The sequence below is a fragment of the Panulirus ornatus genome, chromosome 3 (genome assembly GCF_036320965.1).
Source record: "Panulirus ornatus isolate Po-2019 chromosome 3, ASM3632096v1, whole genome shotgun sequence".
NCBI classification, from domain to species: Eukaryota; Metazoa; Arthropoda; class Malacostraca; order Decapoda; family Palinuridae; genus Panulirus; species Panulirus ornatus.
Genome location: NC_092226.1, coordinates 27,256,973 through 27,282,001, shown reverse-complemented (window position 1 = coordinate 27,282,001; position 25,029 = coordinate 27,256,973). Strand labels below are relative to the sequence as shown.

The 25,029-nt window shown below is 41.1% G+C and overlaps 1 long non-coding RNA gene across 1 annotated transcript in view; it reads left to right on the top strand.

The window, feature by feature from the left end:
- Positions 1-9,169: 9,169 nt before the first annotated feature.
- LOC139761582 (uncharacterized) overlaps positions 9,170-25,029 on the top strand; it is a 112,947-nt gene continuing 97,087 nt past the window's right edge. The window contains exon 1 of the long non-coding RNA XR_011715555.1: positions 9,170-9,643. This is a non-coding gene — a long non-coding RNA (uncharacterized lncRNA). The remainder of the gene's footprint in view (positions 9,644-25,029) is intronic.

The window sequence follows — 25,029 nt, the reverse complement described above, 5'->3', positions numbered from 1 at the left end:
AACCATTACCGGGCCAAGTGAAACATTACATAGTCAAGCCAAGTTCGCAAATTTTGAAATTTAAATCGAGTCTTTTGATAGAAATCTCTGCCAAGAAAAACCTAATCCAACCTTAAAGTGTCACTTGATAAAAGATTTCAGAGAGAAGAAATGAGTACAGCAGGATAGAAAAAGTAGGAATAGAGAGACATTGAAAAGAAAATAGGGATTAAAGTAATCCATAAATTCATCAAGAGTAAATTGTCAGTTAAAGAGCAGCTCATCAGACTACAGCATTCAGAAGAAAGAATGATAGAGAATGATGTAGGGACATGTGAAGAGCTGAGAGACAAGCTCAAAAGTGTTTTCACAGCAGGAAACTCTCGCCTTAGCACCAGTGAGGTGGTGTAAGGAATATATGATAACGAGAGAAGACGCACATTGAATAATGAACAGCCTACACCGTTATGAGGTTCATGGTCCAGATGAAGCTGCTCCCTGTAGACTGAAGATGTTTGCTGCTGACACGCTTGACAAACCGCTTGAAATGTTTAAAATGTCGCTAGAGAAATGTTGATAAAATTTGTAAACAAATTCCGTACTTGTCCACATGATAAGTTTATAATACGCTCGTTGTCTGTCTTGGACAATCACTCGTTAACCAAATGGCGTCCTAGCTACATCTCTTAGTTGTATATCATCTGATTTATATTTCTTTCTTGTATCACCCCTGATAATGTGATTATTACACGAAAGTGCACTTAGGAACTTATCGTGTTTCATTTTCCCCGTGGACTTATAGGAATATTATATATATATATATATATATATATATATATATATATATATATATATATATATATATATATATATGCATATATATTTTTAAGTATTTTTTGCTTTGTCGCTGTCTTCCGCGTTTGCGAGGAAGCGCAAGGAAACAGACGAAAGAAATGGCCCAACCCACCCCCATACACATGTATATACATACACGTCCACACACGCAAATATACATACCTATACAACTCAATGTACACACATATATATACGCACACAGACACATACATATATACCCATGCACACAATTCACACTGTCTGCCTTTATTCATTCCCATCGCCACCTCGCCACACATGGAATACCATCCCCCTCCCCCCTCGTATATATATAGATATATATATATATATATATATATATATATATATATATATATATATATATATATATATATATATATATATATATATATGTATATATATGATGGTTAGTTGAGAGGAAGAAGAGGTGAGACAGGGGAAAGGATAGTTTAAAATGGAAGGGAAGACTGAGGTGTGTACAGGTTTATGGTGATGATTTTATGGAAGTGAGTTTCCTTTTGCGCATCATGTATACACCCCCGGCAGACTGGTGTGTTGTGCTACAGTCCCCTACCCTACTCATACCTTAGTCCTTCTGGTTCCATATCCTCCTCCTCAAGTGCAGTCCCATCTTCATACTCACTCTTAATTACGCTCCCTTCCTTCCTGGCACCCCAGCCCTTCCTTTCCTCGTACCTTAGCTCCCTCCCCTCATACCGTTCCAGCCCCTCCCTTCGGTCTCCTTACCTCACGGTATCCTTCGCTCCTCCCCTCCTGGTTCATCAGCCCCTCCCTTAGTGGTAATCCAGCCCCTTCCCCTCCCGGTTCCTGAATCTCAGCCACTAAAGGTACCTCAGCCCCCTTCCCGTAAGTCTCCTGCCCTCTTGGTACCCCAGTCTCATCTCCTAATGACACTTGAGCCTCCTCCCCTGATAGTACCTCATTCTCCCCCCTACCCTGATAGTACCTCATTCTCCCCCCACCCATCATGGTACCCTAACCCACTACTCTGCAGGTCTCTGCCCACGCTGACGGATGTGGTCCCCCCGCCCCGCGCCCCCACATAAATTGTAGGATGCAGATGTTTATGCTGTGCGGGCCGTCTACGTGGTCGGGAGAGCCTTTGCCCCGCACAAACCAGGGATGTGGACCATCCCGGAAGAGAGACGCATCGGAGTCCTGGTGTTGTCCTGGTCTGAGGATACAAGACTGATGGTGTCCTGGTCTGAGGAAACAACACTGGTGGTGTTCTGCTCCGAGGAAACAACACTGGTGATGTCCTGGTTTGACGATACAAGACCGGTAGTATCCTGGTCTGAGATCATACCACCAGCATAGTGATTGGGAAAGGGCATGAAGTGTGTGGTGTCTTTACTTGACCACACATCACAGGGTCTGGCAAGGCAGTATCCTCAACATTTCCTAACAGCTACATGAGGAACACAGATCCAGCAACAACAGACACGGTAGTGTGGTACTGTGTGCAAGGTTATGGGCGCGGCTGTAGGCGGGGAAATGCATGTTTGCGTGGACGCAGGCACTTACAAGGACATATCTGTGAGGGTTGGGTGTGTCAGTAAGCACAGGTATGGGCCATCATCCGGGGGACATGGGTGTCACCACGTGGAGGTACATTCTTATGCCTGGGCATGTACGTGGATGTCATTGTGGGAGTAAGTCATACGGGCTCATGGGAGAGACGATGTTGACGGGAAATATGTGGACAGAGTTCCGGTGTGAGCTTGGTCATAGAGTCAAGAGGTGGAGGTATGGAACCGTCGAAGGAAAGGGAAAGTTATGAGGAATTTTCGATAGAGAGATGTAGAAACTGAGTCATGGAGGCATTAAACTTAACCACATTTCGTCAACCCCACTGAGATATCATTCATTGGGAAGTTGTGTCGAGACGAGATGCAGATTGAGCGAGAAAAGGAGCAGAATTGATGGATATGGACGAATGCAGCGCTGAGTTTTCAGCGTATGAATGCATTTGCTTATTTATGGAAGATAGGAAATCGTTGATAAAAAGAAGAAAAGTGTAGGAGACAAGACAGAGCCCTGAGGGACACCAATGTTGATGGAGAAAGGGTGTGAGGGTGAGCTACCACCAGCCACGGAAATAGATCGGCCAGAGAGGAGACTAGATGAGAGGAAGGAACACGAGGGAGAGAAGGTAAAAGAGGGAAGCTTACAGATGAAATTCCGATGCCACACCCTGTCAAGGCGTTTCTATATGTCAAGGACAATTACACAGGATTCCCCAAAATCTCTCAGGGATGATGACTAGACATTAATAAGGTAGGAAAGAATATCACCAGTGGATCTCGCCTTACGGAAGTCACACTGGTGATCACAGAGAAGATTGAGATTCATGATGTCTCAGTAATGGGATGATCCAACGCATGCTTGCAAAAAGAAGGAAAAGTTTTGGTTTTTAAAAGAAAAAAACAGACGAGCAAGCGCAGGTGCAGGTTCATAGGTACACTCAGTACCCCCTCCCCCCGCGTGCGCACAAGGTAGCGTCAGGAAACGACAACAAAGGCCACATTCGTTCACACTCAGTCTCTAGCTGTCATGTAATAATGCACCGAAACCACAGCTCCCTTTCCACATCCAGACCCCACAAAACTTTCCATGGTTTACCCCAAACGCTTCACATGCCCTGGTTCAATCCATTGACAGCACGTCGACCCCGGTATACCACATCGTTCCAATTCACTCTATTCCCTGCACGCCTTTCTCCCTCCTGTATGTTCAGGCCCCAATCGCTCAAAATCTTTTTCACTCCATCCTTCCACCTCTAATTAGGTCTCCCACTTCTCGTTTCCTCCATCTCTGACACATATGTCCTCTTTGTCATCTTTCCTCACTCGTTCTCTCCATGTGACCAAACCATTTCAATACACTCTCTTCTGCTCTCTCAGCCACATTCTTTTTCTTACCACACATCTCTCTTACCCTTTCATTATTTACTCGATCAAACCACCTCACACCACATATTGTCCTCAAACATCTCATTTCCAACGCATCCACCCTACTCCGCACAACCCCTTCTGTCGCCCAAGCCTCACAACCATATAACATTGTTGGAACCACTATTCCTTCAAACATACCCATTTTTGCTCTCCAAGATAACGTTTTCGCCTTCCACACATTCTTCAACGCTCCCAGAACCTTTGCCTCCTCCCCCACCCTGTGACTCATTTCCGCTTCCATGGTTCCATCTGCTGCCAAATCAACTCCCAGTTATCTAAAACACTTCACCTCCTTCAGTTTTTCTCATTTCAAACTTACCTCCCAATTCACTTGTCCCTCAACCATACTGAATCTAATAACCTTGCTCTCATTCACATTTACTATCAGCTTTCTTCTTTCACACACTTTACCAAACTCAGTCACCAACTTCTGCAGTTTCTCACACGAATCAGCCACCAGCGCTATATCAACAGCGAACAACAACTGACTCTCTTCCCAAGCCCTCTCATCCACAACAGACTGCATACTTGCCCCTCTCTCCAAAACTCTTGCATTCACCTCCCTAACAACCCCATCCATAAACTAATTAACAACCATGGAGATATCACACACCCCTGCCGCAAACCGACATTCACTGGGAACCACTCACTTTCCTCTCTTCCTACTCGCACCCATGCCTTACATCCTCGATTAAAACTTTTCACCGCTTCTAGCAACTTACCTCAGATACCATATATTCTTGATACCTTCCACAGAGTATTTCTCACTTACATTTTTCAAAGCAACCACCTGATCCATACATCCTCTATCACACTTCTGAAACCACACTGCTCCTCCCCAATCTGGTGCTCTGTACATGCCTTGACTCTCTCGATCAATACCCTCCCATATAATTTCCCAGGAATACTCAACTAACTTATACCTCTGTAATTTGAACACTCACCCTTATCCCCTTTGCCTTTGTACAATGGCTGTATACATGCATTCCACCAATCCTCAGGCACTTCACCATGAACCATATATACATTGAATATCCTCACCAACAAGTCAATAACACAGTCACCCCCTTTTTTGATAAATTCCACAGCAATACCATCCAAACCCACCGCCTTGCCGGCTTTCATCTTCCACAAAGCTTTCACTACCTCTTCTCTATTTACCAAATCATTCTCACTACTACTTGTTATTACCTCCCAATTTTCCCCCTTCACCGATGTTCCCATCTGTTCTCTTGTCTTACGCACTTTATTGAACTCCTTCCAAAACATCTTTCTATTTTCCCTAGAATTTAATGGTACTCTCTCACCCCAACTTTCATTTGCCCTCTTTTTCACCTCTTGCAACTTTCTCTTGACCTCTTGCCTCTTTCTTTTGTACATCCCCCACTCATTTGCACTATTTCCCAGCAAAAATCGTCCAAATGCCTCTCTTCTCTTTCACTAACAATCTTACTTCTTTATCTTACCACTCACTACCCTTTCTAATCTGCTCACCTCCCACCTTTCTCATGCCTCAGGCATCATTTGCGCAAGCCATCACTGCTTCCCTAAGCACATTCCATTCCTCCCCCACTCCCCTTACGTCATTTGCTCTCACCTTTTTCCATTCTGCACACTCTCTCTCTCTCTCTCTCTCTCTCTCTCTCTCTCTCTCTCTCTCTCTCTCTCTCTCTCTCTCTCTCTCTCTCTCTCTCTCTATCTCTCTCTCTCTCTCTCGGTTCTTCCTCACACAAGTCTCCTTTCCAAGCTCACTTACTCCCTTCACCCCAACATTCTCACCTTGGCCTCCACAAGATAATGGTCAGACCTCCCCGCAGTTGCCCCTCTCAGCACATTAACATCCAAAAGTCTATCTTTCACAAGCCTATCAATTAACACGTAATCCAATAACGCTCTCTGGCCATCTCTCCTACTTACATACGTATACTTATGTATATCTCTCTTTTTAAACCAGATATTCCCAGTCACCAGTCCTTTTTCAGCACACAAATCTATAAGCTCTTCACCATTTCATTTTACAACACTGAACACCCTATGTACACCAATTATACCCTCAATTGCCACATTACTCACCTTTGCATTCAAATCACCCATCACTATAACCCGGTCTCGTGCATCAAAGCTGCTAACACACTCACTCAGCTGATCCCAAAACACTTGCCTCTCATAATCTTTCTTCTCATGACCAGTTGCATAGGTACCAATAATCACTCATCTCCCTCCATTCGCTTTCAGTTTTACCCATGTCAATCAAGAGTTTACTTTCTTACACTCTATCACATACTTCCACAACTCCTGCTTCAGGAGTAGTGCTACTCCTTCCTTTGCTCTCGTCCTCTCACCAACTCCTGACTTTACTCCCAAGACCACTGTTCCCCTTTACCCTTGAGCTTCGTTTCACTCGGAGCCAAAACATCCAGGTTCCTTTCCTCAAGCATACTACCTATCTCTCCTTTTTTCTCATCTTTGTTACATCCATACACATGTAAACACCCCAATCTGAGCCTTCTAGGAGGATGAGCACTCCCCGCATGACTCCTTCTGTTTCCCCTTTTAGAAAATTGAAATACAAGAAGGGGAGGGTTTCTAACCCCCCCCCCCCCCGCTCTCGTCCCCTTTAGTCGCCCTCTACGACGCGCGGGGGGATGCGTAGGAAGTATTCTTTCTCCCCTATTAAATGTAAGAATATTCGAGGCCTTTCCTTAGCCTAGAGGAAAGTGAGTGGTCACAGTATGCTTGACAGTCCATTGGCCAAGTTAGGTCATTAATGTTCTTATTAAGGGGTTTTACTTAAACCATGGCTTATGGGCCCCCATGGTAATATTACTTGATGATCATCAACTATCAAGTAAATACTAGTTTTCTTTTTTATGCCCGTGGACTGATAGGAATATATATATATATATATATATATATATATATATATATATATATATATATATATATATATATATATATCATACAAACCTCCAACAGCCAGGATCGAACCCGGGATCCCTGTGCAAGAGGCGAGAATGTGATCGCTAGGCTATGAGCGTATACTTGAGTTGTGTAGAGAGCTTTTTCCGGTCTAACATTTTTATTCTTTTTTTTAACCTTAAATTCCCTTGCTGCTGCACAGTTGTTAGTCTTTCCTGCATATTCAGTCACTCGGAGCTTGAACTTTGCTGGGAATTTGTTTCTTCTTAAATCCATGCTGAAGAGAATATGGGTCAAGCACGTTTGGTCTATTTTGGCGGGAGAGTCACGCAAATTCCCGTCCTGGTATTTGTTTGGTGTTTTATGTTTGTTAGAAATGAATACTTGTATATCGGAAGTACCGTAACATTGTATTATATACAAACTTGTCATATTTCTGGAAGTTTTGAAGCAAGACAATTAGAGTATAAACGCAATTTCAACATACGGTAATAATGGATGCTTAGAAAGGGCCGTTGCAAAGTCAAAGCCTCCGCGACCAAGGTTCTGTCTTACCAACAAGACAGTACATGTTTTTCGAGTCGTTTTCAGTTAAAAATTGTTACATCACAGGTATATTTTACTTTAACTGTGCGTGAATGAATATATTCTCAGAAATTAATAGTAGTTTTGATGAAATGTGATGTCTTTCAACGTAAAATAGGATGAAATACATGACGAAAACAAAAGACCAATCTTCCGATATTCAAAAGATCACTGGTTTTTAAATAGTTTTCGTTGAGAATACTTTTGTATTACAATGATACTGTATTCATAATGTGCTTCATATAATACATTCACGAAAATGTAATATTTTTGCTGAGATGACGTACGTTTTAAAGTGGAAAGTGGGATAAAATCATAACGAAAACAGTCTACTTTCGCTTTCTTTGCTAGTTCAAAATATAGAGTGAATTGGAGCGATGTGGTATACCGGGGTTGACGTGCTGTCAGTGGATTGAATCGGGGCATGTGAAGCGTCTGGGGTAAACCATGGAAAGCTGTGTAGGTATGTATATTTTGCGTGTGTGGACGTATGTATATACATGTGTATGGGGGTGGGTTGGGCCATTTCTTTCGTCTGTTTCCTTGCGCTACCTCGCAAACGCGGGAGACAGCGACAAAGGAAAAAAAAAAAATAGCTTTTCGAATGATTTTCAGAAAAAAAAAGAAAAATTGTATTAGCAGTGGCATTCTTCCCTAATTGACTTGAATAGATATCTAAATGGAAATATATAATAGTTTTGCTGAAACTACCCGCGTTTCAGTGTAATGTGCCGTAATAATAAATAGTAAACAATTTGCCTTCTGCGCTCGGTGTTTCAGGCTCAGCTACCCTCAGTTGACAGGACATCGAGTGTTTTTAGTGAGAATTTTCAGAAATTAGTTTAATATGCCGTAGGATATGTGCTTTAGTACCCATATTTGTTGTTCCATTACCCTCAAAAACTTGGTCGACCAATACACAAGGCATATCATAATTTGATTATTTCTCGGCCAAAAATCAAGGGTCATCTTGTACACGATGTAGACTTATAGATGAGTATGTACGGTATATGTATGCGTTCTTTTGTATATGTTTTTCCGTGTATGCGTTCAAGTGTAATTACACTCGTGTTTCTCCATCTCTTTCTCTCGTATATAGAGTATATAGCCTACCATGTACTTATGTGTGTGTGCGTGTGTGTGTGTGTGTGTGTGTGTGTGTGTGCATGTGTGTGTGTGTGCGTGTTTGTGGGTGTGTGCGGGCGTGCATGTATGTGTGTGTGTGTGTGTGTTTGTGGGTGTGTGCGGGCGTGCATGTCCACTTTAATGTTAATGTACAAAATCGGATACACATGAAACAGTTCGTCTGAGCAACTGGCAGTGGCTTACCCATTCCCTTCCTTGTGTTTACCCCCGTGGTGGGTCTTCCGGGCATCTGTACAATGAAAATCAAATTCGAATGTATAGATGATGTTATCTTACCGCCACAGGTATCAGCCTAATCCAGTTATGGTATTCGAAAGAAAGACAGTTACCATTTTTGTATAGTTCACAAATGTTACCATTGGATATATAACAAAGATCGAAACATCCTGCATTAGTGACGTCACCACGGCGGCGAGGCTGCTAAACACAACCGTTGCTCCGCCCACTGTTTTCTGGTACGTCCAGGAGGGCCTTATATTTACGCTTTACTGGATTAAAACATTCAATAGAAATATACTAGTTTGTTTATAAAACTATTCATATGTTTACAACAGAATATAGATACCCGTCACCAAGTTTATACTTCACAATGACTTACGCAAACTACTTGTTCGATGGTCAAATTGCTGGTCATGACCCTTGTCTACCTGACCCCGCCCATCCCTCAAGCCTGGGTTAAAACATCCAGTTCTACGGTGACCTTCCTGGTGATAAGACGTGTGTCACGTACAGTAGTGCACAGCTAGGCCGATATTTACGAGTGAAAGTGAAATTTTATCACCTGACCTATATATACAGTTGGGTTTCACAGCCATACATCAGAGTGGGATGCCAACTTCGTACATACTCTGCAATTAATTCATTTTCCATTCAGTAAAACAATAGAAGCACCTCTGTGATTTGTGAAGGGTAATATCGTGGAAGTATTATTGCATCTTGTGACTGGTGATCAGGAAAGGATTGCAAAATATTAAAGTGACTGGTGAATGATATGATGAAAATACTAGATTATATAGTCATGACATCGCCTAGATACAATAAAGCCTTAAGAAATTGCATACAATACTTTAAAGTAAGGATGATTCTTGGAAAAAAAACTGCGAGTGATTCATTCTTTGACACTGTGCCACCTGTGCTCACGTGTTGATGATGTGATCCTCACCACACCTGCTGAGCGGCAGAAGGTAAGTAACATAATTACTTATTCATTAACTTGTTTGGTTGTCATGTTTCACTTGATTACGAGCTATGTTAGACCTGTGAGGAGAGTGAAGCAGCCTGAAAGTTTTATTTTGATTTTTGTTCTTTGATTTTCTTATGCTAATAGTGAGTGAAAGTTTCCATATTCCTGATATAAAAAATTGTCATCAGCAGTTACATTTCTTTACCCTGCCCACGGGGTCGAAATTTAGCGTATATGGTCACGAGGGACCTTAGTTTGACTCATTCATATGTTCATTGAAGTTAAAATGCAGATTTTGGAAGTTTCAAAATTATCATGGACTATAGTCATACACGACTGGGAGGTGGCTGCGTTGCGAGGTCCTCCCATACCCAACCCTCCTACACTACCATACAGGGTATTGGAGGCAATTCGTTACCTATTTCTGTCATTTGAAATGCAGCTCTTGTGTTAAGACTTTGATATGATTTTATGGGATCCCAGGAATGCACAACTAACACTGGTGACCTCGCTAGTCTTCTTCACAGTGTAGCACTGCAGCCGTCTCCATAAGCCACACGCGGAAGTTGGTCAACAAACATTTCCTTATTCCCAGAGTCAAGTGTTTAAATTTCAAAATGAAACTTCCTCTCACTCCCATGTACTTGAGATCATTTCTCGTGACAAAATCCTTACAAGTTTCCGCTTTTACAATAGGCTAGAGAGGGAAGTTTTGTAAATGTGGGGCATCCTCATCGTTAGTCACAGTAATTGACTAAACTTTCCCGTCATCTACTTTTTTCAAACGGTTTTCCCTAAAGGTTCGCCAATCAAACATTTTCTCAAATTAGACCAACGAGAAACTATAGATGCAGTAAAAGAGAAGCCAAAACTCAAGAAGTATAAGCAATAATAATAAGTTTTCGGTTTTACTAACCATTATTGTAGCATATTTAGTATTCTCCGTCTTATTATTACCATTATTATAGCATGATTGCGTCTGGAACAGACGAAGAAAGAACTACTCAAGTGCGGACGCTCTAGAATCTGAATGAGAACACTTACTACGTTTTGAAGAATACCGTTTTTTTTTTTTTTTTTTTTTTTTGTAGTCTGCATGAGCGGGTACAAAGAAGTAGCATCTGTGCCTCCTTGGCCTTAACCAAGTCGGCTGTCTCGCGATCTTGCTTGTCTGTTTCTCGTTACAATTTTTCGGCGCCGCTCGGGTATTGCCAGACCCTGTGTGACTTGTCTGTCCTCAACAGGTGTTCGGAAATGTTCCACGAGCTAAGACCTGCTGGTGTAACAGACCAATGCCTGAGGATCGACATAAAGTATCAAATGGATAGTTAGCTTCTGTAACCAACGTGGGAATATTTAATTTTCTGTGTATACCGTTCTCAAACTTGATCACATTTCTTGGATTAGGCTGTGGCATTTAATATTCTTAATCATGCCCAACTTAGAAAAAAAGCATTCCTTAGTTGCCTAACCAAAACATTGTACCATATATGGGCTGTAGACCAGTAAGCTTCTTAGAAATTCACTTGTATTATCCCCTGTGGGCTACCCTTTAGGTAACTCATTTCCAGACAGACTGACAGTAAACTATAAAGTTGGGCGCTTCTTAACTTGCCGATACTCATCAAATTTCAAAAATAAACGGAGGAGCGACATATGTACAGCAGCTCATGGCCTGGATCTGGTCTCTATTGTACTGTACTATCCACCAAATAGTCACCTCCAGAGTTCTTGGCTAGTGTGATTCAAAACAGTTAGTGTAATGGAAAAGCCATCTATGAAATCTGTTATCTAAGGCTGGGCCTAGCCTTTTGAGGCCCTTAGTTTAGTCTCTTTTGGGGGACTCTCCGCCCTTCAAACTACCCCAGGCTCTTGGGGGGATGGTGACTGGCACAGCATTTCCTGCTTTCTGAGGGCTGCCATGTAATGGGTAGGGCCGGAGAGAGGGTGGGAGGCTACGGTCTGAGGGTATAGGAAGGGCTGGCACTGCTACTGTTTAATGCAGAAGCCTCTCTCCAGAATTATATAGTCATCCCATATATATAAATAAATATATATATATATATATATATATATATATATATATATATATATATATATATATATATATATATATTTTCTTTTTTTTGCTTTGTCGCTGTCTCCCGCGTTTGCGAGGTAGCGCAAGGAAACAGACGAAAGAAATGGCCCAACCCACCCCCATACACATGCCTTGATTCAATCCACTGACAGCACGTCAACCCCGGTATACCACATCGCTCCAATTCACTCTATTCTTTGCCCTCCTTTCACCCTCCTGCATGTTCAGGCCCCGATCACACAAAATCTTTTTCACTCCATCTTTCCACCTCCAATTTGGTCTCCCTCTTCTCCTCGTTCCCTCCACCTCCGACACATATATCCTCTTGGTCAATCTTTCCTCACTCATTCTCTCCATGTGACCAAACCATTTCAAAACACCCTCTTCTGCTCTCTCAACCACGCTCTTTTTATTTCCACACATCTCTCTTACCCTTACGTTACTTACTCGATCAAACCACCTCACACCACACATTGTCCTCAAACATCTCATTTCCAGCACATCCATCCTCCTGCGCACAACTCTATCCATAGTCCACGCCTCGCAACCATACAACATTGTTGGAACCACTATTCCTTCAAACATTTCCGAGATAATGTTCTCGACTTCCACACGTTCTTCAAGGCTCCCAGAATTTCCGCCCCCCCCCCCCCCCCCCCCACCCTATGATCCACTTCCGCTTCCATGGTTCCATCCGCTGCCAGATCCACTCCCAGATATCTAAAACACTTCACTTCCTCCAGTTTTTCTTCATTCAAACTCACCTCCCAATTGAATTGACCCTCAACCCTACTGTACCTAATAACCTTGCTCTTATTCACATTTACTCTTAACTTTCTTCTTTCACACACTTTACCAAACTCAGTCACCAGCTTCTGCAGTTTCTCACATGAATCAGCCACCAGCGCTGTATCATCAGCGAACAACTGACTCACTTCCCAAGCTCTCTCATCCCCAACAGACTTCATACTTGCCCCTCTTTCCAAAACTCTTGCATTCACCTCCCTAACAACCCCATCCATAAACAAATTAAACAACCATGGAGACATCACACACCCCTGCCGCAAACCTACATTCACTGAGAACCAATCACTTTCCTCTCTTCCTATACGTACACATGCCTTACATCCTCGATAAAAACTTTTCACTGCTTCTAACAACTTGCCTCCCACACCATATATTCTTAATACCTTCACAGAGCATCTCTGTCAACTCTATCATATGCCTTCTCCAGATCCATAAATGCTACATACAAATCCATTTGCTTTTCTAAGTATTTCTCACATACATTCTTCAAAGCAAACACCTGATCCACACATCCTCTACCACTTCTGAAACCACACTGCTCTTCCCCAATCTGATGCTCTGTACATGCCTTCACCCTCTCAATCAATACCCTCCCATATAATTTGCCAGGAATACTCAACAAACTTATACCTCTGTAATTTGAGCACTCACTCTTATCCCCTTTGCCTTTGTACAATGGCACTATGCACGTATTCCGCCAATCCTCAGGCACCTCACCATGAGTCATACATACATTAAATAACCTTACCAACCAGTCAACAATACAGTCACCCCCTTTTTTAATAAATTCCACTGCAATACCATCCAAACCTGCTGCCTTGCCGGCTTTCATCTTCCGCAAAGCAAATGGGAACTTCAGTGAAGGGCGCAAATGGGGAGGTGATAACAAGTAGTGGTGATGTGAGAAGGAGATGGAGTGAGTATTTTGAAGGTTTGTTGAATGTGTTTGATGATAGAGTGGCAGATATAGGGTGTTTTGGTCGAGGTGGTGTGCAAAGTGCGAGGGTTAGGGAAAATGAGTTGGTAAACAGAGAAGAGGTAGTAAATATATATATATATATATATATATATATATATATATATATATATATATATATATTTTTTTTTTTTTTTTTTTTTTTTTTTTCATACTATTCGCCATTTCCCGCGATAGCGAGGTAGCGTTAAGAACAGAGGACTGGGCCTTTGAGGGAATATCCTCACCTGGCCCCCTTCTCTGTTCCTTCTTTTGGAAAATTAAAAAAAAACGAGAGGGGAGGATTTCCAGCCCCCCGCTCCCTTCCCTTTTAGTCGCCTTCTACGACACGCAGGGAATACGTGGGAAGTATTCTTCCTCCCCTATCCCAAGGGATAATATATATATATATATATATATATATATATATATATATATATATATATATATATATGTGTGTGTGTGTGTGTGTGTGTGTGTGTATATATATATATATATATATATATATATATATATATATATATATATATATATATATATATATATATAATCATTTGTCAAAATAAAGTAGGATTTTTGGTGTGCGTGTGGTGGTGGTTGGAAACGTCCCAAACGCCTTGCGTTAATCCGCTGTTGTAGTTTCCTTCAGTGAGCAATGTATAACTCGGGTGACTGTGTATACCTCAAATTGGGCATAATTATCTTTAGAATGTTTATGATGCCAAAACCTTTGCTGCAAGATAAGATATCATAGGCATTTGTTAGTGTGTGTGTGTGTGTGTGTGTGTGGGGGGGGGGGGGGGGTTAAAGTCCGGATGTCGTTCATACTCGGTTGTGATTGTGTTGTTACAGTTGGTAGGTAAACACGGCGGTGTACCTTAAACCAAAGTTCGCAATTATTAGTTCTCAAATTAAACCCCAATGAAGGTTACCTGCTGGACTTGAATCAGCTGGCACGCGAAGAAAGTGAAGTTGGAAAAGAATCTCACGAATATTAGCAGCCCTATTTTTGACGTAGGATCTTTTGCAAATATCGCTTCGTCATCCACTGAAGGTGTGCTTCATTGTCTGACCAAAGTAAATGTCTTTTTTTTTTTTTTTTTAGTTTGATGAATTTTAAGTGTTTCTAAAAATCACTTGCCCAGCTGGTCAGTTGTGCTCCAACTTGTAGTGCAGTGAGTTCTGCCTGAGGAATTGACAAGATACTTTTGATGGTTATTGTCGAGACGAGCCCTTGATGGTTTGAACAGAAGTTTCAGACTTCGGGTGGGATTACCATTCTTGAGAGGGTCGAATGGAAGAAACAGTATAGACTGAGGCTTAAAGCTGCTGGTATATCAACAGGAAGGGCTGGTGTGTCCCGGGCTATTCTTCTTTCTTAAGATTTTTAAGTCGTGTCAAGGAAGCTTTTTTTTTTTTTTTACAACATTCCACCTGTACCATATTTACTCTTCTGATGTGCATTTGACCTCCACCATGTGCAAAAGACAGCACTTTTTGAATAGGTATAAAGAGATATATAAGAAAATTTTTTTATGTAAATTCCGACTTACCCACTCCCAGTTTAGGAAAAATACATTTTTTACTGAACAAGCCAATCCTGAATACACAATTATTTACATTTTTTTGTATTGATATCTACAAGTGCACAAAAAACTCAAAATCACTTATTGATTCGTTCATATGAACTAAGTTTAGCATTCCAAGTATAGGAAAACCATTATTTAACTGACTGGCCAGTCTAAGTACAAGTGGCAGTGGGCCTTATTAGGGGAGAGTTTCCTAAACTGCTATTACCCTAACATCTACCTCGCTGTCTTTTCTTTGATCATTATGGCTTTTGCGAGGCCATACTTTCTAACTAACCCTTGGTATATCGAAAGTTTTTGATAGTGTGTGGCGTTAATGCCTCGTCTCCAAGATGTTCTTTTGGTTCTCCTCTCACTCTTTTCCCTCATATCTAATTATCACTCTGATCAGTTTGTCTCTCCGTGTCAAAAGCATTGTCCATAGGGTTCTCTCTTGTCTCCACTTTTTTTCGTTTTTCTCAACAGTTTCCCTTCTTCAGCATAAAAGATTATGCACTCATACACTGACAGCGCATCGAAATAATCCTCCCCTTCTTTCACATCCACTCCATCCTTCCTGCCCAATCTGTCTCTCGTCTAAGCATAGCATCCTCTTTAAACTCAAAGTTGGACAGGATTTCCCCATGGAACAGATGCATCTTGTTGAAAGTTTATGTCTCTCAAACCCAGTGTTTGCCCATCTTTCTTTTTAGAACCTTTTCCAACTTTCCCATCTCCTTTGATAATTCGTTAAGTTTACCAGTGAACACAAGAAACATACTAGGTATCGGTGTAACATATAATCTTTCTCGGAAACTTCACATTACGCAAATACAGGAAGTCTGTTCTGATGCTGTAAATTCTCTTATGAACAGATGCTCCCATTATATAAACGTTTGATCTGTCCTTGTATAGTGTACTTCCGTCACATCTGTTTAGGTTCTATTTTTAGGTGCTTACTAGACAGAGTCAAGAACAAAGCGGTTCAACTTATCAACACTTAAGTCTCACCCTAGGACCAGGCCCACTTGCGCAGCACTGCAGTGTTGGTTCTCTCCATATTTTGTAGATACGACCATGCACTGCTTGGCAAGCCGCCATTGACAGCTCATAGATGGGTTGCTAAGATGTCTGTTTTATTTCCTGCATCAACGCTTTCGAAACCTTAACCTGTCTTGTATTTCCTTACAGCTTTGGCCTGCCCCTTTTATGACTCATGCATTGCATAGGTTTTGTTTTGTGCACCCCCTTTATAAAAAAAAAAGAATCCAAAGAATTTCCTCCTTTAAAAAATATCTTTATTGATGGAAATACTGAAAAAGTAGTATACTTTCCGTTATATTGATGTGGGTGTTGAATTAACGGGGTTGGACCATGATTGGTGGCACGGATCCTCATTACTTATGTAAATATATAATGATTGCTTTTTCCTGAGTGTGTTTTCATTCTGCACACGTGAACACATTACTCAGGTCATATTTATCATTCATCATTTCACACATACGTATCATTTACTTATCTTTACATATGTGTTTTTCGTATATTCACATAATTTATTCATTTACTTATCTACTATTTGACATTGTTTACATGAATTCATGAAAAGAAATTCGGGAGTATAGATAATACGAGAAATTCTTCTTATGAAATTGACTACAATAGTTGCTCCTTAAATCTCGTTTCCTGTCATAGTAACACAGTCACACTTTCTTTAACAGTTTATGGGTGACAGTGACGCTTATTTTTACCATGTGAGTTATGAAGTTCATAGTAACATCTTTTGATGAGACGTGGAATTATATATAAGGTGTGCTGGATCACGTCAAACCACAACAATGGGACAGCACAATGAAAGGGTTAAAAGGCAATTTTTGTCTTTTTCCCTTTACTTTTTGAGCCCTCTAGCCCCTTTCATTCGCCACTAAGTTGTAACTTCGATGTGGACCTTTGTCACTTACTAGAGCCGTCGCAATGAAAAAAATAGGTGTGATCTTTTACATAATGTTCACCCTGCCGTTCAAAAGCAGCACTAAGTGGTTTGATAATCTTTTCATTTTTTTAGGGGGGGGGTATATTCTGGAAAATCTGTAGTAACTTAGATGAGTAGATTTAAAATCTAACATTTTGCATGATAAGAATGAAGCCAGTAGCAATTATGTTATATATGAGTGTTTTAAAGGAGCATTCGACCATGGAATATGTACTTGCCGTCATTTCTGCGTAATGGAATAGGTTGGGAATCTTTTCTCAAAGGAAACAAGTAGTTTTTTCATCTTACCCTAAATTGGAAATTTCATAGGTCCTGGTGGTTCTTTGATACTCTTATATTTACTGGCAGTATGACTCCACAATGTTTCTCTTGAAAACTCTTTCTTATAGCTTTGAGATTAGGAAGAGTTAGTGAAAGCTTTCCTCTGCTTAGGCCTAAAAATCTGTTGAAGTTTGATCACCTTTTGAGGTAAGAGTAATCCAAACCAAAAATTCCTTAATAGAATTGCAAAATTGACGAATACAATTTCTTTGACACAATCATCGAAAGACTACAATCTTATGGAATATAACTTTATGACTAGTAAAGACTTCGTCTCATGTTCTGACAGAAAATTCCTGAGACTATTAGTTTGTTCTTCAGGCTTCTTTAAATTTTATTTGTAACGTATATTTTAGGTTGAATCAATATTTTGGTTCCCATGTGCACAGTCAGGCTGTCTACCGGGGCCTCTACTATGAAGAGGGCAGCTTCGGCTTTGTATCAACAATATCTCATTGTTTGAGATTAGAACTGGTTTTTGGCATTTGATATACTTTCGTTTGATGATTCTTCAATTTAGATTTAGTCAAGCTTTCTAGTGCATTGCTTTGAATACTGGTTGTGACAATCGGTCCACAGTCATCCCAGCTGTTCATCCTTGCTTAGGGGCTGGTCAATAAATTTGGTACTTGGTTGCTCCTGTCTTTCAGTATTGTGTCATCAGATGAGAATGGTCCAGAATGGGGATCAGTTTTTCTTAAGACTTTTCTTCGTGTAGATATGCTTTCAGATAGCTCGTAGGGATCTGTCCATCGGTGAGAATTGTGGTTTTGAAGGGAGAAATCTTTTTTTTTTTTTTTTTTAATTGTAAGTCAACCCATATGGGCATCCAATAATTCTTCCTTCCCTTTTGCCCCTCATTTCTTTTGAAAAACCCATGGCAAAGATAGTACAATCAGCATATGAATGAATGAATGAATGGGGGTTTGATCGGTCTGACCTTCACTTCTATGCCTTGATGTCATTGGCCTAGGTGGACTAGTATTTAGTTGTTTTGTCTTATGAACGATTATCTGCCAACCTCATTTGTTTTTTTAGTGAATGAAGGAGGTATAACTCATGGATAGACCTTGTTTTGGCGAGTAAAATGGTGTTTCACTTATTAGACTGTGCCTATGATTGAAGAATACTTTTCTTTCAAAACATATTTTTCAGCTTAATCCTTTTCCTGTGGCACTCCTAATATCCAAAGGGCACTGTGTGTGCGATATTCTCAAGTATTCCAAAAACTATTTCTGTAGGTTGTTATTGTTAACTAGAGCATGGTGAGAGGGTTAGTGAGAGGACAAGAGCAAAGGAAGGAGCAGCACTCCTCCTGAAGCAGTTGTGGGAATATGCGATAGAGTGTAGGAGAGTAAACTCGATTGATATTGGGAAAACTGAAAGTGGATGGAAAGAGATGGGTGATTATTGGTGCCTATGCACCTGTTCATGAGAAGAAAGATCGTGAGAGGCAAGTATTTTGGGAGCAACTGAGTGAGTGTGTTAGCAGCTTTGATGCTCGAGACCAGGTTATAGTGATGGGTGATTTGAATGCAAAGGTGAATAATGTGACAGTTGAGGGTATGATTGGTGTACATGGGGTGTTCAATGATGGAAATGGAAATGGTGAAGAGCTTGTAGATTTGTATGCTGAAAAAGGACTGGTGATTGGGAATACCTGGTTTAAAAAGAGAGATGTACATAAGTATACGTATGTAAGTAGGAGAGATGGCCAGAGGGCATTATTGGATTACTTGTGAATTGATAGGCGCGTGAGAGAGAGACTTTTGGATGTTAATGTGCTGAGAGGGGCAACTAGAGGGATGTCTGATCATTATCTTGTGGAGGCGAAGGTGAAGATGTGTAAAGGTTTTCAGGAAAGGAGAGAGAATGTTAGGGTGAAGAGAGTGGTGAGAGTAAGTGAGCTTGGAAAGGAGACTTATGTAAGAAGTACCAGGAGAGATTGAGTACATAATGGAAAAAGGTGTGAGCAAATGAAGTATGGGGAGTGGAGGTGGAATGGGATGTATTTGCGGAAGCAGAGATAGCTTGCACAAAAGATGCCTGTAGCATGAGAAAGGTGGGAGGTGGCAGATTAGAAAGGATAGTGAATGGTGGGATGAACAAGTAAGATTGGTAGTGAAAGAGAAGAGAGAGGCATTTGGGCGATTTTTGCAGGAAATAGTGTAAATGAGTGGGAGATGTATAAAAGAAAGAGGCAAGAGGTCAAGAGAAAGGTGTAAGAGGTGAAAAAGAGGGCAAATAAGAGTTGGGGTGAAAGAGTATCATTGAAATTTAGGGAGAATAAAAAGATGGTATGGAAGGAGGTAAATAAAGTACGTAAGACAAGAGAAGAAATGGGAACATCTGTGAAGCGGGCATATGGGAAGGTAATTATAAATAGTGTTGAAGTAAGAGGGAGATGGACTTAGTATCTTGAAGGTTTGTTGAATGTGTTTGATGATAGAGTGGCAGATATAGGGCGTTTTGGTTGAGGTGGTGTGCGAAGTGAGAGAGTCGGGGGAGAATGATTTGGTAAACAGAGAAGAGGTACTGAAAGTTTTGCGGAAGATGAAAGCCGGCAAGGCAGTGGGTTTGGATAGTATTGCAGTGGAATTAGAAAAAAAGGGGTGACTGTTTTTGATTGGTTGGTAAGGCTATTCACTGTATGTATGGATCATGGTGAAGTGCTTGGGGATTGGGAAATGCATGCATAGTGTCATTGTACAAAGGCAAAGGGAAAAAAGGTGAGTGTTCTATTACAGAGGCATAAGTTTGTTGAGTATTCCTGGGAAATTATATGGGAGGGTATTGATTGAGAGGGTAAAGGCATGTACAGATTGGGAAAGAGCAGTATGGTTTCAGAAGTGGTAAAGGATGTGTGGATCAGGTGTTTGCTTTGAAGAGTGTATGTGAGAAATACTTAGAAAAACAGATGGATTTGTACATAGTGTGGATCTGGGGAAGGCACATGATAGGGTGGATAGAGATGCTTTGTGGAAGGTTTTAAGAGTATATGGTGTGAGAGGTAAGTTGCTAGAAGCAGTGAAATGTTTTTACCAAGGATGTAAGGCATGTGTATGAGTAGGAAGAGAGGAAAGTGATTGGTTCTCAGTGAATGTCGTTTTTTGGCAATGGTGCGTGATGGTTGTTTAATTTGTTTATGGATGGGGTGGATAGGGGGTGAATGCAAGAAATTTGGAGAGAGGGGCAAGTATGCAGTCTGTTGTGGATGAGAGGGCTTGGGAAGTGAGTCAGTTGTTGTTCGCTGATGATACAGCACTGGTGGCTGATTTGGGTGAGAACCTGCAGAAGTTGGTGACTGAGTTTGGAAAGTGTGTGAAAGGAGAAAGTTGAGCATAAATGTGAATAAGAGCAATATTTTTAGGTTCAGTACTGTTGAGGGACAAAAAAATATGTCTATAAGTTTGTTATTATTGTTAACTAGAACATAGTGAGAGGGTTAGTGAGACAACAAGAGCAAAGGAAGGAGCAGCTCTCCTCCTGAAGCAGGAGTTGTGGGAGTATGTGATAGAGTGTAAGAAAGTAAACTCTAGATTGATATTGGTAAAACTTAAAGTGGATGGAGAGAGATGGGTGATTATTGGTGACTTTGCTCCTGGTTATGAGAAGAAAGATTGTGAGAGGCAAGTGTTTTGGGAGCAGCTGAGTGAGTGTGTTAGCAGCTTTGATGCTTGAGACCGGGTTATAGTGATGGGTGATTTAAATGCAAAGGTGAGTAATGTGGCAGTTAAGGGTATAATTGGTGTACATGGGGCGTTCAGTGTTGTAAATAGAAATGGTGAAGAGCTTGAAGATTTGTGTGCTGAAAAAGGACTAGTGATTGGGAATACCTGGTTTAAAAAGAGAGATATACATAAGTATAAGTATGTAAGTAAGAGAGATGGCCAAAGAGCATTATTAGATTATGTATGAATTGATAGGTGCATGAAAGAGAGACTTTTGGATGTTAATGTGCTGAGAGGGGCAACTGGAGGGATGTTTGATCATTATCTTGTGGAAGCAAAGGTGAAAATATGTAGAGGTTTTCAGGAAAGAAGAGAGAATTTGGGATGAAGAGAGTGGTGAGAGTAAGTGAGCTTGGAAAGGAGACTTGTGTGAGGAAGTAGCAGGAGAGATTGAGTGCAGAATGGAAAAAGGTGAGAGCAAATGACGTAAGGGGAGTGGAGGAGGAATGGATGTATTTGGGGAAGCAGAGATGGCTTGTACAAAAAATGCCTATGGCATGAGAAATGTGGGAGGTGGGCAGATTAGAAAGGGTAGTGAATGGTGGGATGAAGAAGTAAGATTGTTAGTGAAAGAGAAGAGAGAGGCATTTGGACAATTTTTGCAGGGAAATAGTGCAAATGACTGGGAGATGTATAAAAGAAAGAGGCAGTAAAGTGTGTAAGACAAGAGAACAAATGGGAACATCGGTGAAGCGGGCAAATGGGAAGGTAGTAACAAGTAGTGGTGAAGTGAGTGGGAGATGGAGTGAGTGTTTTGAAGGTTTGTTGAATGTGTATGATGATAGAGTAGCAGATATAGGGTGTTTTCGTTGAGGTGGTGTGCAAAGTGAGAGGGTCGGGGAGAATGATTTGGTAAACAGAGAAGAGGTAGTAAAAGTTTTGTGGAAGATGAAAGCCGGCAAGGCGGTGGGTCTGGATGGAATTGCTGTGGAATCTTTTAAAAAAGGGGGTGACTGTGTTGTTGATTGGCTGGTGAGGATATTCAGTGTATGTGTGGTTCATGGTGAAGTGCCTGAGGATTTGCGGAATGTATGCATAGTGTTACTGTACATAGGCAAAGGGGATAAAGGTGAGTGTTCAAATTACAGAGGTATAAGTTTGTTGAATATTCCTGGGAAATTATATGGGAGGGTATTGATTGAGAGGGTCAAGGCATCAGACTGGGGAAGAATAGTGTGGTTTTAGAAGTGATAAAGGATGTATGGATCAGGTGTTTGCTTTGAAGAATGCGTGTGAGAATTACTTAGAAAAACAGATGGATTTGTATGTAGCATTTATGGATCTGGAGAAGGCATATGATAGAATTGATAGAGATGCTTTGTAGAAGGTAAGTTGCTAGCAGCAGTGAAAAGTTTTTATTGATGTAAGGCATGTGTATGAGTAGGAAGAGAGGAAAGTGATTGGAGGGTGAAATGCGCGCAAGGAATAGAGTGAATTGGAACAGTGTGGTATTCTGGGGTTGCCATGCTCTCGGTTGATTGAACCTGGACATGTGAGGCATCTGGGGTAAACCATGGAAAGGTATAAGGGGCCTGAATGTGGAAAGGGAGCTGTGGTTTCGGTGCTTTACATATGACAGCTAGAGACTGAATGTGAACAAATGTTGCCTTTTTTGTCTGTTCCTGAGGTACCTTGCTGGAGTGTGTGTGTGTGTGTGTGGAGGGGGGAGTGTTGCTATTTAGTGTGGAGTGGGGTGGCAACAGGGGGATGAAGGCAGCAAGTATGAATATGTACATGTGTATATATGTATTTGTCTGTGTATGTGTATGTATGTATATGGTGAAATGTGTATGTATGTATATGCGTGTGTGTGGGCGTTTATGTATAATAATAACAATGATGTGGCAGTTGAGGGAATAATTGGTGTACATGGGGTGTTCAGTGTTGTAAATGGAAATGGTGAAGAGCTTATAGATTTATGTGTTGAAAAAGGACTGGTGATTGGGAATACCTGGTTTAAAAAGAGAGATATACATAAGTATATGTATGTAAGTAGGAGAGATGGCCAGAGAGCGTTATTGGATTACATGTTAATTGATAGGCGCACGAAAGAGAGAATTTTGGATGTTAATGTGCTGAGAGGTGCAACTGGAGGGATGTCTGATTATTATCTTGTGGAGGCGAAGGTGAAGATTTGTAGGGGTTTTCAGAAAAGAAGAGAGAATGTTGGGGTGAAAAGAGTGGTGAGAGTAAGTGAGCTTGGGAAGGAGACTTGTGTGAGGAAGTACCAGGAGAGACTGAGTACAGAATGGAAAAAGGTGAGAGCTAAGGACATAAGGGGAGTGGGGGAGGAATGGGATGTATTTAGGGAAGCACTGATGGCTTGCGCAAAAGATGCTTGTGGCATGAGAAATGTGGGAGGTGGGTTGATTAGAAAGGGTAGTGAGTGGTGGGATGAAGAAGTAAGATTATTAGTGAAAGAGAAGAGAGTGGCATTTGGACGATTTTTGCAGGGAAATAATGCAAATAACTGGGAGATGTATAAAAGAAAGAGGCAGGAGGTCAAGAAAAACGTGCAAGAGGTGAAAAAGAGGGCAAATGAGAGTTGGGGTGAGAGAGTATCATTAAATTTTAGGGAGAATAAAAAGATGTTTTGGAAGGAGGTAAATAAAGTGCATAAGACAAGGGAACAAATGAGAGCTTCAGAGAAGGGGGCAAATGGGGAGGTGATAACAAGTAGTGGTGATGTGAGAAGGAGATGGAGTGAGTATTCTGAAGGTTTGTTGAGTGTTTAATAATAGAGTGGCAGATATAGGGTGTTTTGGTCGAGGTGGTGTGCAAAGTGAGAGGGTTAGGGAAATGATTTGGTAAACAGAGAAGAGGTAGTAAAAGCTTTACGGAAGATGAAAGCCAGCAAGGCAGCGGGTTTGTATGATATTGCAGTAGAATTTATTAAAAAAGGGGGTGACTGTATTGTTGACTGGTTGGTAAGGTTATTTAATGTATGTATGTCTCATGGTGAGGTGCCTGAGGATTGGCTGAATGCTTGCATAGTGCCATTGTACAAAGGCAAAGTGGATAAAAGTGAGTGCTCAAATTACAGAGGTATAAGTTTGTTAAGTATTCCTGGGAAATTATTTGGAAGGGTATTGATTGAGAGGGTGAAGGCATGTACAGAGCATCAGATTGGGGAAGAGCAGTGTGGTTTCAGAAGTGGTAGAGGATGTGTGGATCAGGTGTTTGCTTTGAAGAATGTATGTGAGAAATACCTAGAAAAGCAAATGGATTTGTATGTAGCATTTATGGATCTGGAGAAGGCATATGATAGAGTTGATAGAGTTGCTCTGTGGAAGGTATTAAGAATATATGGTGTAGGAGGCAAGTTGTTAGAAGCAGTGAAAAGTTTTTATCGAGGATGTAAGACATGTGTATGTGTAGGAAGAGAGGAAAGTGATTGGTTCTCAGTGAATGTAGGTTTATGGCAGGGGTGTGTGATGTTTCCATGGTTGTTTAATTTGTTTATGGATGGGGTTGTTAGGCAGGTGAATGCAAGAGTTTTGGAAAGATGGGCAAGTATGCAGTCTGTTGTGGATGAGAGCGCTTGGGAGGTGAGTCAGTTGTTGTTTGCTGATGATACAGTGCTGGTGGCTGATTCATGTGAGAAACTGCAGAAGCTGGTGACTGAGTTTGGTAAAGTGTGTGAAAGAAGAAAGTTAAGAGTAAATGTGAATAAGAGCAAGGTTATTAGGTACAGTAGGGTTGAGGGACAAGTCAGTTGGGAGGTAAGTTTGAATGGAGAAAAACTGGAGGAAGTGAAGTGTTTTAGATATCTGGGAGTGGATTTGGCAGCAGATGGAACCATGGAAGCAGAAGTGAACCATAAGGTGAGGGAGAGGGCGAAAGTTCTGGGAGCGTTGCAGAATGTGTGGAAGTCGAGAACATTAATCCTGGAAAGCAAAAATGGGTATGTTTAAAGGAATAGTGGTTCCAACAAT